Genomic DNA, 14,901 nt, shown 5'->3' on the forward strand with positions numbered 1-14,901 from the left:
CTCCAGGGATCTCCCCAACCCAGGGATTGAACCCAGGTCTCCTGCAGATTCTTTACCATCTGAGCCACTAGAGAAGCCCAAATTCTGGATATAATAAATGTAAAATTGAAAGCTATTATGTTTAATCTATATTTTAAAAATAACTCAAATGCGTATAGATAATTAGGATGTATTTTCCAGGCAGAAATTTATAGTGTTCCTCAGATAATAATTGGGTTTTTAATTAAAATCCTCGAGGTTTTAATTTATGACTTTCTCCCCAGCTTTTTTCATCTCTTTGTGTTTAAATGTCCATTTAAAAATATTTTTTTAGAACTTGAAAACTGTCTTCACTTGAAAGTTATATTTATTAAAACAAAAATAAAATGGCATCTGACAAAAACATTTGAGCCATAACATTAATTTGTTCTTTTCATACATATCTAATATCCTATGCATTATTCTGTGTTAAGCACTGAAAATAAAAAGAATGAACAATATCATGTGTTTCTTGAAGAAACTCATGTGTGAGTGACAGAAAGTATCCTTATCTAAGAATCTGTCTAATTTTTCTCTATTCAAAGATACTCAGCACCATAACAGTTAAATTTGTAGTTTTATGTCCATTATGGACAATTTAGTGTATTTATCAGGAAAGTATAAGGTTCAGAGGATGCGTACTTGCAAAAGATATAGTCCTTTCTCATTTCCGTGAAAACAAATCCTCTTCTGTGAAATGATAAGATGATGGTTCATCCCACTCTCCAAAGACAGTTACTCAAAAGGAAAAACTAATCTTTCTTTTCTTGTATTTCACCTTCATACACCTTACTGTTCTTGGCTTTTAACTAGGTTTGGGTTTCAGCATGACTTAGAGAGTCATGGGAGCAAGATATTTCCTCAATTTCCGAATGTATAGTTAAAATAGTTATCATAAGAAATTGAATATTTACCTTGACACTTGGAGAGAAAGCTATCACGGTAAGAACAGCAAAGTGGAAGAAAATTAAGTTTCTCCTCTTTGCCAAATAATATACCAATAAACAGTGCAATATCCCTCAGGGACTAACAGAGAATAGCAGTATATTTAAAATTTTGAAAGGCACAGAAGTGACAATACATTCTAAATTTCTTTTTTATTCCCTCATTTGTTGGCAAGTGCATGCGTGCAGAGTTGCTCAGTCCTGTCTGACTCTTTGCAACTATATGGACTGTAGCCTGCCAGACTCCTCTGTCCATGGAATTTTCCAAGCAAGAATATTGAAGTGGGTTTCCATTTCCTACTCCAGGGGATCTTCCTGACCCAGGGGTTGAACTTGCATCTCTTGCATTGGCAGGCAGATTCTTTACCACCCAGCCACCTGGAAGCCTAAAAATTTGTTCTATGATAAATAGTTCAATAATTGTCTTTAAAGGACAACTTACTGCTTAATAGTTTTAAATAGATGAAGCAATAGTCATTGAGGAATACAATGTGGAATTTAAAAATGTTAAAATAAAAAACAGATTTCTGTTTTAACCCATTTAATTTTTATAAGACAAAAAGGGATGTTAAGTTCCCCCAAACAATGATTTAAATCACAAATTTCCAAATGCCTGAAGATTTTAATCAATATTTTTTAACAATTGTAGATCTTCTTTAGTTGTTAAAGTATAAATCTGGAGAATTGAATTTTAATAAGAGTACTAGAAGAAGCTATGACAAACTGAGATAGCATGCTGAAAAGCAGAGACGTTACTCTGCCAACAAAGGTCCGTATAGTCAAGGCTATGGTCTTACCAGTGGTCACGTAGGGTTGTGAGAGCTAGACCATAAAGAAGGCAGAGCATTGAAGAATTGATGCCTTCAAACTATAGTGCCGGAGAAGACTCCTGAGAGTCCCTTGGAAGCAAGATCAAACCTGTCAATCTTAAGGGAAATCATCCTTGAATACTCATTGGAAGAACTGATATTGAAGTTGAAACTCCAGTATTTTGGATGTCTGATGCAAAGAGTTGACTCATTTGAAAAGTCCTTGATGCTGGGAAAGTTTGAGGGCAGAAGGAGAAGAAAGCACCAGAAGATGAGATAGCTGGAAGCCATCAATGATGCAATGGACATGAACTTGGGCAAACTTTGGGAGATGGTGAGGGTCAGAGAAGCCTGGCTTGCTGCAGTCCATGGGATCGCAGAGTCAGATGTAACTGGTGACTGAACAACAACAACAACGAGAACAAGATTGATTTATAAGTTTAAATGGTTTATAACATTTTGCTGTTAGTTTTATACACTTGTTTTCAGTTAATGAAATTCTTGCTTTTTTCCTTCTAGTATTATTTTGTGAATGAAAATTATCCTAATTAGAAAAATATGAAACATGTTTATAAAAATACTACTCCCTTGCCTCTACTTTTAAACTACATATAAAAGTATCAGTTAGTGCTCAAGGGCTTTTGAATAGAAAAATTATCATGTAAATTGCACCGAGTGGCTCATGTATGTGCGGTAAACAATTTTACTCATTTAATGGATGCAAGAGGGAAAGGAATTTCTGAATTTATTTTTAGCATGTTTTAACCGTCAATGAGTTATGTGAAATTGTGAATCATGCTTTATATCCCACTTGTATGGTGCCAAATCTGTTCTTTATTAAAGCTAGCTCCCAGAGGCATCCTGAAAATGTTTACCCTATAGCTTAGACTGTGTCCATATGTTAGCGAAGTACTGTTTAAATTGGTAGAGAACATAACCTTTCCATCTACAACAAAAATATGCACTAAAAAATAAAAAATCCTTCATGCAATGCTAAAAAATTGATAGCTTTTATTGGACTTTCTGTTCCCTCTTCATCCTAAAATTTTGTGTTACTATATTTTACTACCATGAGACTTTATGTCCTTGAAATCCAAATGCTCTAGTTAACACTATAAACCAAGATCCAGAGATTATTGAGTAAGTTCCTGACGTTAAAATATCAGATCATTTGGTTCAAACAACTGTCATTATTATAATGTTTTTTAGAAAAATATGCTTTTGAGATCATGCTTACAGAACATACTCATGATTTCAATCCCACACAATATTTTAATTCCATAAGGTGTGTGGGTGGCTATTTCAAATTGACATAGTTTTGTGTTATTTTTTACATGCAAAATTATTATCAGATGGAGGGGAAATTAGATATTCCGAATCTGATGAAAAAAAAAAAAAAACAAACCCTCAGTGTTCTTGACTTATATCACCAACTGCTAGCTACTGCTAAAATGTATCCATTTTTGGAAAATGAACAACCTTGACAGCATTGGTACTTAATAAAAAATAAAAATAGAACTTTCTCAAAATATCTGAACAAAATTCTTCTAATAAGTGGCTGGATGTATGAGAAAAATTTATAACTGACCCATGATACTTACTGACAAATATTTTCTAAAATGTAATCATAGGTATTAATATAAATGAATATTTTTAGATTGATCTTATGAAATATCTTGATATACACTTTAGTAACAATAAAAATAACACTTTACAGAACACCTTATCCCTAGTTTTCAGTCATTGGATATTTCAATTGATAGGAAATTAAGCATCTTTGGTCAAGTAAGGACATATCAATATGCTTACCAATGATGTAATATATCACAATGTAGAATAAATTCAATAACCTTAACAATCTGTTTTACAAGGCAACTGAAATATGTTAGTTATTTTGTCAAGTTATCAAGGATATATACATAAAGTTTTGAATATTAGTGCATTTATAAAATAATGAGGTTTATAAACTAACATTTTAAGCACTTTAATGAGAGAATTTGAATGATATCATAGGCAGAAATGCTAACTACATGTTCACTGTACTCCTCCTTGTTAGAGGTTTTTGATCTTTTTTCGTAATCTGATATGGGAACATATAGCATATTGTTAGTGCTTTATTTTTCATTTTCCCTGAATTCTAGTGAAGGAAATGGATTCCTTGGTATCTAGTATTTTGTTTGTTTGTAAAACTTATTTTTCCCTGGTAGCTCAGATGGTAAAGCATCTGTCTACAATAATGGGAGACCTGGGTTCGATCCTTGGGTCAGGAAGATTCCCTGGAGAAGGATATGGCAACCCACTCCAGTACTCTCGCCTAGAAAATCCCACAGACGGAGGAGCCTGGTGTCCACGGGGTTGGAAAGAATCAGACACGACTGAGCAACTTCACTTTACTTCTACAAATATTCTTTTTATATCTCTAATGTGATTTTCCATTAAGTTGTTTTATCACTGCATTGTATTCTTGCTATATTACTGATTTTAACTCCTTGCCTGTCAACATTATCTAGTTTTAAAACAATTATTTTTCAGTCTGTTACAGTGATAAACAGCAAGCAAAACAGAGCAGTTCGACTGTCTCTGCATGGAGAACTCTTGACTAGTTAAATCACACTGTTCATCTAGTTTAGGATGATTTCTGGGCAGCAGTGCCACCAGAGATCCTAGCTCCAAGGACCCCTGAAGACATGAGAATCCTCTATATCCTCAGGTTATCTTATCTTCTCAATCCCTCTCCATCAAAACAATTGATATCTGTAGCTACATTTTCAAGAAGGAGGAAGGTATGGCCCAAATTTCTAATCTCCAAAGTTCTCCAAGATGACCATTCATCTTTGATTTAGTGGCTAAATTGCTCCAGTTGAAAGTTGATAGATCTCAGTAAGATGGATTTAAGTCAACATCTTTATCGAAACCCCTATCATCTTTATTATTTAAAAAAGAAATTTAAATTGTTGCTGTACAAAATAAGACAAAAGATTACATCCTTTCACTCCACAATTATTGAATATATGTGTCTCATATTACATTATTAAACATAAATTAGCTTTCAAGCCTGAAGCATACACTCTCCCACCCTCTGGGAATATCAGTTGCTTGTACCTCTCAGTGAAGTCCTTTTCTTTTAATTAACCTTTGTTGTAGAAATTTGTTTTGTCTATGCTTATATCTAATCTTGGGTCAGTTTGCCTTCAATGGCTTGCAGATGTGGGGAGCAATTTTGGGACAACACTGAACCATCAAAGCCTCAAGACCCTCCCATGGGATTTGGCTGAGGACTTTGTTGTGATTACTTCATAGTCCAACTTCTCTCTTTGTCCAATCCTATTTCTAACTCCTCCTCATGTGTGTTGATATTGAGATCATACCCAAGTGAATCTCTGAACTCAATTTCTACCTCAGTTTATTTTTTTGAAACACAGTTGCACGTTGCTCATTATCAATCTTAACATACACTAACATGTTTTTACAAATTTTAATATTACTCTTCACCCAAATAAATTAATTTTTTGAAGCAGAAAAAGTAAACACAGTGAATACTGAATTAGTCAACTATCCTCATGAAACAAACAAAAAATAGAAATCACTATGAAGAATAGAAAGGACCATAATCAAACTTTATAACCTACTTGATAGTCAAGTAGCTAATTAACATTGTTATGAATCCAGAGATAGAAGGAGCATTTAAGGCTACACTTTAAGCAATAATTTATCCAAATACCCCAAATAAGGGAGAAGGCAATGGCACCCCACTCCGGTACTGTTTTCCAGTACTGGAAAATCCCATGGATGGAGGCGCCTGGTGGGCTGCAATCCATGGGGTCGCTAAGAGTCAGACACGACTGAGTGACTTCGCTTTCACTTTCCACTTTCATGCATTGGAGAAGGAAATGGCAACCCACTCCAGTGTTCTTGCCTGGAGAATCCCGTGGACAGAGAAGCCTGGTAGGCTGCAGTCCATGGGGTTGCACAGAGTCGGACACAACTGAAGCGACTTGGCAGCACCCCAAATAAAGACCTGACCACAAGGAATAAAACTCTTATCATCTGGCAGATGATTCTTTTTATGGCTCCTCAAACTATAATAAAATTGAAATTAGGCATAAGCAATGTTTAGTATTTTAATAATTTTAGTATTTAGGGCTTCCCTGGTGGCTCAGTGGTAAAGAATCTGTCTGCCAGTGCAGGATATGTGGATTTGATCCCTGGGTCAGGAAGATTCCCTGGAGAGAGAAATGGCAACCTACTCCAGTATTCTTGCTTTTCAAATTTCATGGATAAAGGCGCTTGGCAGGCTGTAGTCAATGGAGTTGCAAAAGAGTCGGACACTATTTAGCGACTAAACAACAACATTTAGTAATGCTAACAAAGGATCATTAGGACAAACACTGAGAGTGGTATAATATGACCCATCTGGTCTAAAAGAATTTATAATTTTAGAAGGAGATAAAGAGTTTCTGTGTAATAAAAATTATGTGGAAGTCATGAGGGATTAAAAAGTCTCTGACTTAGCAAGTATAACTTTGAAAAATTAAAGTCTCAGTCAAATTACAAATATTAAAAAAATAAATAAGTAAAACTAAATCTACTAAGGGAAGCTATAAGGTCCCAGATCTTGATCAAAATTCATGGATTTCATAACTCATGTTCTTTAAAGCTGACTGTTCTGAGGTGGTTATCTTTTCCTTGTTGCTTTTATAGTATCACAGCAAAGCAAAGAAGGTATCATGACAAATATTTTTATAAACTTATTCAAAATAATCAGTCATATATTAAATTGCATTGTAAATGACTTAAGATGAGCTGTGTTTAATGAAAGTTCATATTTATAAAAATTAATTTTGAACTTTAGTATATTGATACATGTACATTTAATAAATTCTACATAAGAATGCATTAAGCACAGAAATGTAGGTGATTTTTTCCAAATACATAACTTCTTATTTATTAAAGAAAAGAACAAAAGCTCTTAAATCTTTTTATACATTTTATATATAATTCACACTTTTAGCAGTATTTGCATAGTGATTATTATAATACTAATATCATAAAAGGGATCTTTTTTCCAAAGCCCACTTTTAAATGTTGCACCAAAACTTCATATGCTGTGGTAATGCTGATTTAACATATTCCTCACCTGAATTGGAGGCACTCATTCATTACTCCCATCACATACTCTGACATCTCTTGTCTAAGAATTGCATCTTTTCTGATATTCAGTATTTGACATGATAATAAGAGTTAACCAAACATTTTCCCATTTAGCTGTTGCCAAAACTCACCCCTGTCTCATTTTTATATTTGCTGTAGAAATGAAAGGATGACCAATTTGCTAATAAATGAGTGCTTTCCCATCAGGCACATTACAATGTACAACTATATTGGGATCATTTTTTAAAAAGAAAAAGACTTTTTTTTCCCCCATAGGACAATGCAGTCACAGTTTATGAGCTAAAAATAAGTTCTAATTCAGACAGAGCTTTACAAGCCTTTATCTGTTCTTTATTACATTCTGTTAACATCATGCTCATTCCTGTCTCTCTAACATAGATAACTATATTTTATCCAAATTCTCTATCACTAGAATTTAATGAATCATGGTATCTATATTTTGTCAAAGAGGCTGTCTTTTTTTGGAGAAACATAAGATCATAGTTTATAGTTAAACTGATGCTTTAATTAAAGTAAAATTCTGATATTTTAAGTTTTGAAATGCAAACTATTTTAATCTCAATTAACCTTGATTGCTGAATTCTATTCCTCTTAGAGTCAATCTCCTCTGCATTGCCCTGATCAGATACACATGTTGCCAGCCACCCTCCCCCAACTCATGGGCAATTCTGCCCATTCAAATTATTAGTGAATTTGATTTTAAAGGCATGTGACTTCAAAAACCTTTAAAGAAAAGGCAATATCTTTTAAGAAACACAACACAGATAATGTGTTTGGAGCCAGAAGGTATTAATTTCAATTCTGGATTTCACCTCTATTACTTTTTGTGTGCTAAGCCAATTCAGTTGTGTCTGACTTTTTGCTATCCCATTCATTGTAGCCCACCAGGCTCCTCTGTCCATGGGATTCTCCAGGCAAGAATACTGGAGTAGGTTGCCATTTCCTCCTCCAGGGGATCTTTCCAACCCAGAGATCAAACCCATGTCTCTTGTGACTCCTGCATTGACAGAAAATCCTTTAGACAAATAAATACACATCTCTTATATAGCCTTAAGATACTTCCTTGGAATGGAAAATATAATAATAATAATAGCTAACATATATTAAGCACTTATGGCACCTACTATCTTTTAGGAACTAAGCAGTTTACTTGGTTATGTCATTTAAACTCACAACAACTGTATAAGATTTGGCATTATTAAATCCCCAGTTTCCAGATACATAAATTGGAGATAACAAGACTTGTCCTTCTTCTTCTTTAGCATTAATATAAATGAGAAGATAAATTTGGTTAATATAAATGAGACTGTCTCCCAAAAAACTCACTGTTCTTTCTCCTTGTACCCTCTTCTCTGTTCTAGACCACCTGTCCTCTTCACAAATTTATTGGTATACATATTTATCTGCTTAACCAATGGAACAACTTCAGTCTTCAGAGAGAGGCCCAGGACCAAGGTATCTTAGCAGCACAATACAAAACAATCTAGGAACTTGAGAAAAAGTGAAAGAAGTGGAGGAAGTAGTTTGAGCACTTCAGAAGAAGGAAGATACAGTTCTTCAGGTTGTGGAAGTGAAGGGAGCAGAGATATATACCAGTGCCACTCTTCTCATAGAAACCCCGTCCCTCATAGTGATGGTAGACAGACTGGGGTGAGACTTTAATATGTGATATTTTGATTTATTTTATATATATGCATATGCATATATTAGGGCTTCCCTCATAGTTCAGTTGGTAAAGAATCTGCTGCAATGCAGGAGACCCAGGTTCAATTCCTGGGTTGGTAAGATTCTCTGGAGAAGGAAATGGCAACCAACTCCAGTATTCTTGCCTAGAGAATCCCATGGACAGAGGAGCCTGGCAGGCTACAGTCTGTGGGATCATAAGAGTTGGACACGACGGACACGACTTAGAGACTAAACCACCACCACCATATTCTGATGACTAAATTATATTTCTCATATATATTTAGTCTTCATCCATGGTGTCTGAACTCAGAGACTTCAAATCTATTAGAACTTCCTAAGTGTTGTGAGGTCATTAAATGTTTTTTGTGATGTTAATGAGGCAAGTTTTGGAAAACACCTGAGCCTGGGTGCTAGTTGCCAGTGGAGTCAAACTTGTAATAGTTTAGGCCCTAAGTTGTGACTGACTCTTTGTGACCATGTGAACTGCAGCATGCCAGGCTTTCCTGTTCTCCGCCATCTTCTGGAGTTTGCTCAAAAGTAGGGGGGTGGGGGGAGAGCAACAGAGGATGAGATGATAGGATGGCATCACTAACTCAAAGGACATGAATTTGACCAAATCTTGTAATTAGAGAGTAGGAACTATCAGGCCCACCCCTGACCTCAGTTCAGTTCAGTTCAATTGCCCAGTCATGTCCAACTCTTTGAGACCCCATGGACTGCAGCAAGCCAGGCCTCCCTGTCCCTCACCAACACCCGGAGTTTACTCAAACTCATGCCTGTTGAGTCGGTGATATCATCCAACCATCTCATCCTCTATTGTCCCCTTCTCTTCCCGTCTTCAATCTTTTCCAACATCAGGGTCTTTTCCAATGAGTCAGGTCTTCGCAACAGGTGGCCAAAGTATTGGAGTTTCAGCTTCAACATCAGTCCTTCCAATGAACACTCAGGACTGATCTCCTTTAGGATGGACTGGTTGGAACTCCTTGCAGTCCAAGAGATTGTCAAGAGTCTTCTCCAACATCACAGTTCAAAAGCATCGATTCTTTGGTGCTCAGCTTTCTCTATAGTCCAACTCTCACATCCATACATGACCACTGGAAAAACCAAAGTTTTGACTAGACGGACTTTTACCGGTCAAGCAATGTCTCTACTTTTTAATATGCTGTCTAGGTTGGTCATAACTTTTCTTCCAAGGAGTAAGCGTCTTTTAATTTCATGGCTGCAGTCACCATCTGCAGTGATTTTGGAGCCCAGAAGAATAAAGTCTGACACTGTTTGCTCATCTATTTCCCATGAAGTGATGGGACCAGATGCCATGATCTTCGTTTTCTGAATGTTGAGATTTAAGCCAACTTTTTCACTCTCCTCTTTCACTTTCATCAAGAGGCTCTTTAGTTCCTCTTCACTTTCTGCCATAAGGGTGGTGTCATCTCATATTTGAGGTTATTGATATTTCTCCCAGAAATCTTGATTCCAGCATGTGCTTCATCTAGCCCAGCATTTCTCATGATGTACTCTGCATGTAAGTTAAATAAACAGGATGACAATATACAGCCTTGTTATACTCCTTTCCTAATTTGGAACCAGTCTGTTGTTCCATGTCCAGTTCAAACTGTTGCTTCCTGACCTGCAAACAGATTTCTCAAGAGGCAGGTAAGGTGGTCTGGTATTCCCACCTCTTGAAGAATTTTTCACAGTTTGTTGTGAGTCACACAGTCAAAGGCTTTGGCCTAGTCAATAGAGCACAAGTATAGGTTTTTTGAAATTCTTGATTTTTCGATGATCCAACAGATGTTGGCAATTTGAGTCCTGGTTCCTCTGCCTTTGCTAAATCTGGCTTGAACATCTGGACATTCATGGATCATGTACTGTTGAAGCCTGGCTTGGAGAATTTTGAGCATCACTTTGCTAGCGTGTGAGATGAGTGCAATTTTGCAGTAGTTTGAACATTCAATGGTATTGCATTTCTTTGGGATTGGAATGAAAACTGACCTTTTCCAGTCCTGTGGCCACTTCTGAGTTTTCCAAATTTGCTGATATATTGAGTGCAGCACTTTCATAGCATCATCTTTTAGGATTTGAAATAGCTCAACTGGAATTCCATAACCTTCACTCGCTTTGTTTGTAGTGATTCTTCCTAAGGCCCACTTGACTTTGCATTCCAGGATGTCTGGCTCTAGGTGAGTGATCACACCATCATGATTATCTGGGTCATTAATATCTTTTTTATACAGTTCTTCTGTGTTTTCTTACCACCTCTTCTTAATATCATCTGCTTCAGTTAGGTCCATACCATTTCTGTTCTTTATTCTGCCCATCTTTGCATGAAATATTCCCTTAGTATCTCTAAATTTCTTAAAGAGATCTCTAATCTTTCCCATTCTGCTGTTTTCCTCTATTTCTTTTCATTGACCACTGAGGAAGGCTTTCTTGTCTTTCCTTGCTATTCTTTGGAACTCTGCCTTCAAAAGGGTATATGTTTCCTTTTCTCCTTTGCGTTTTGCTTCTCTTCTTTTCACAGCTATTTGTAAGGCCCCATCAGAAAACCATTTTGCATTTTTGCATTTCTTTTTCTTGGGGATGGTCTTTATCACTGCCTCCTGTACAACGTTACATACGTCTGTCCATAGTTCTTCAGGCAGTCTGTCTATCAGATCTAATACCTTCAATCTATTTCTCACTTTCACTGTATAATCTTAAGGGATTTGATTGAGGTCATACTTTGATGATCTAGTGGGTTTCCCTACTTTATTCAATTTAAGTCTGAATTTGCAATAAGGAGTTCATTATCTGAGCCACAGACAGCTCCCTGTCTTGTTTTGGCTGACTGTATAGTGCTTCTCCATCTTTGGCTGCAAAGAATATAATCAATTTGATTTCAGTATTAACCATCTGGTGATGTCTATGTGTAGAGTCGTCTCTTGTGTAGTTGGAAGAGGGTTTTTTCCATGACCTGTGTGTTCTCTTGGCTAAATTCTGTTAGCCTTTGCCCTGCTTCATTTTGTACTCCAAGACCAAATTTGCCTGTTACTCTAGATGTTTCTTGACTTACTCCTTTTTCATTCCAGTCCCCTATAATGAAAAGGACATCTTTTCTGGGTGTTAGTTCTAGAAGGTCTTGTAGGTCTTCATAGAACCATTCAAATTCAGCTTCTTCAGCATTACTTGTTGGGGCATAGACTTGGATTACTGTAATATTGAATGATTTGCCTTGGAAACAAACAGAGGTCATTCTGTAGTTTTTGAGATTCAATCCAAGTACTGCATTTCAGATTCTTTTGTGGATTATGAGGGCTTTTCCACTTCTTATGAAGGATTTTTGCCCACAATAGTAGATATAATGGTCATCTGAGTTAAATTCTCCCTGTCCAGTCCATTTTAGTTTGCTGATTCCTAACATGTTAATGTTTCCTCTTCCCATCTCCTGTTTGACCACTTCCAATTTGCCTTGATTCATGGACCTAACATTCCAGATTCCTGGATGCATTATTGCTCTTTATAGCATCAGACTTTATTTCCATCAGCAGTCAAATCCACAACTGGGTGCTGTTTTTGCTTTGGCTCCATCTCTTCATTCTATTTGGAATTCTTTCTCCACTGATCTCCAGTAACATATTGGGTGCCTATTGACCTGAGGAGTTCATCTTTCAGTGTCCTATCATTTTGCCTTTTCATACTGTTCATGAGGTTCTCAAGGCAAGAATACTGAAGTGGTTTGACATTCCCTTCTCCAGTTTGTTTTGTCAGAACTCTCCTCCATGACCCGTCTGTGTTTGGTGGCCCTGCACAACATGGCTCACAGTTTCATTGAGGTAGACAAGGCTGTGGTCCATGTGGTCAGATTGGTTATTTTTCTGTGAAAGTGGTTTTCAGTCTGTCTGCCTTCTGATGGAGAAGGATAAGAGGCTTATGAAGCTTCTTGATGGGAGAGACTGACTAAGGGGGAAACTGGGTCTTGTTCTCATGGGAGGGGCCATGCTCAGTAAATCTTTAATCCAATTTTCTGTCGATGGGCAGGGCTGTGTTCCCTCCCTGTTATTCACCTGGGGCCAAACTATGGTGGAGGTAATAAAGATAATGGTGACCTCCTTCAAAGGGTCCCATGCACACACTGCTACACTCAATGCCCCCAACCCTGGAGCAGGCCACCGCTGACCCACGCCTCCACCAGAGACTCCTAGAAACTCACGGGCAAGTCTGGGTCAGTCTCTTGTGGGGTCACTGCTCCTTTCTCCTGGGTCCTGGTGCACACACAGTTTTGTTTGTGCCCTCCAAGAGTCTATGTCCCCAGCCCTGTGTAAGTTCTGATGGCTCTATGGTGGTATTAATGGTGACCTCCTCCAAGAGGGCTTATGCCATACTCAGGTCTCCTGCACCCAGAGCCCCTGCCCCTGCAGCAGTCCACTGCTGACCCATACCTCCTCAGGAGACACTCAAACACAGTTCTGTCTCAGTCTCTGCAGTCTCTGGGTCCTGGTGTGGACAAGGTATGTGTCAGCCCTCTGAGCATCTCTGGTGGGTATGGGGTTGGATTCTTAAGATTTTGCCCCTGCTATCATCTTGCTAGTGCTTTTCCTTTGCCCTTGAACGTGGGGTATCTCCTCACAGTTTCAAGGCACTGTTGAAAGACCGAGGAATAGGTGGTTCCCCAACTGTTGGAATGATCCTCCCACTCGTTAGCATATGAAATCACCCAGCTCATAAAAAACTAAACACACCACATTCTATGGGTTCCCCACTCTCCCTCTGTGAGGCTCCACACCCTGTGGAGTGTGCTTCTCTAAATCCGAATAAATCTATCTCTTACCTATCACTGTATCTCTCACTGAACTTTTTCAATGAGACATCAAGAACCTGAGCTTCAATAGGTCCTGAAGCCAGGCACCGTGTGTTTTGGCAGACTCAAGTCCCAGTTGGATATGACTGAATGAGAAAACATAGCACAGAGTCCCTGCCACGTGGGTTTGAATCCCAATCTTAAGTAAACAGTTTCAAGCACAACTTTTAGAAATGGAAAGATGATGACCTGCCCAATATTTTGTAAGCAGTGGCACAGATGGAGAGAGGAGCTTAAGGATGAGAAGAAAAACAGTGGGAAAAAACGTGCCAAGGAATCCACTTCATAACCTGCCAGAAAATCTGCTAAAAACCTGACCTGTGCTCACAGTTTTCAATGGCCTGATCCTTGGCACAAAGATTCAGGACAGAAGAACTCCCACACACTTGGGCAACAGTTACTAAGGCACAGCAGACAGTAGAGCTTTTGCGACATCCTGGAGTACCCACAGCCCTTTGCCTGTTCGTGGGAGGTTTGAGGAAATAAGAAATAAAAAACTGTAAAGGAATTACGATTTTGTTAGCCATATGTCCTTCCAGCCACAGGAGTGAGGACCTCCTGCCTTAACTGTAGATCTTCTGGAATCTGAGACTGAGCCATGTGAGCTTTCTGCTGAGTTTGTTTTTGCTGTCCCAGTTTCTAGTACTCTGGGCTTCTTGTCACTGCCCCTGTGCTGGGTTTTCTTCATGTTCAGTTTCCACCATTGGAGCTTTTGTCGATTTGGGTTTCTTTTGTGCTTGTCTTCCACCTCACAGGGGCTGAGTTGAGATTTTTTTAGCCAGGTTAAATCTGAGTCATGGCACCATAGATGTCAGGGGAGCGTGTCATTTCCTCGGTTCTGTCTCACTGCAGCAAAAATTTGAAACGACAGACGAACCAGTGTTACAGTTCTGTGTTACAGCTTAGTTTTATTTGGCAAGCAAAGAAAAATACATCCTCGAGGCATGAGGGTGGCCAAACAGAAATAAGCAAAATGAAGAGAAGCCCCAGTTCAATTTTTGCTCCTCTTTTTATATGTTTTTTTTCTCCTCTCCCTGAGCCTGCCCTATGTAAATTGGGCTAGCCAGGAGAGTGTTTACTCCACCTGAGGTCCTCACTCTGGTCCTCCGACCTTCCTTTGTTCTATTTTCGTGGGCTTTCCCCTTCTTCATCTTTTAGCCACCGCCATTTTGGACTCCTTTTTCCTATTCTATCTACCTAACAATGCCAACATGACTTCAATTCCCCAATAACTGCTAATCTCCCACTCTTCCCTGGGAGTGAAGGCTGATGCCATGTCCTGCTTGCTGTCTGCCACACAGAGTGCAGTGTTGCTGCAGAACCTTGCTTCAGACAGGTAGGCTTCCCCTAAATATTAAACTGTTGATGTCTATCACTAACTCCAGATACTTGCTTTGGTAAGGCAATACAGGGTTTGTGGGATTTCATTGTGCAA

Source organism: Bos javanicus, chromosome 2 (assembly GCF_032452875.1).
Source record: "Bos javanicus breed banteng chromosome 2, ARS-OSU_banteng_1.0, whole genome shotgun sequence".
NCBI classification, from domain to species: domain Eukaryota; kingdom Metazoa; phylum Chordata; class Mammalia; order Artiodactyla; family Bovidae; genus Bos; species Bos javanicus.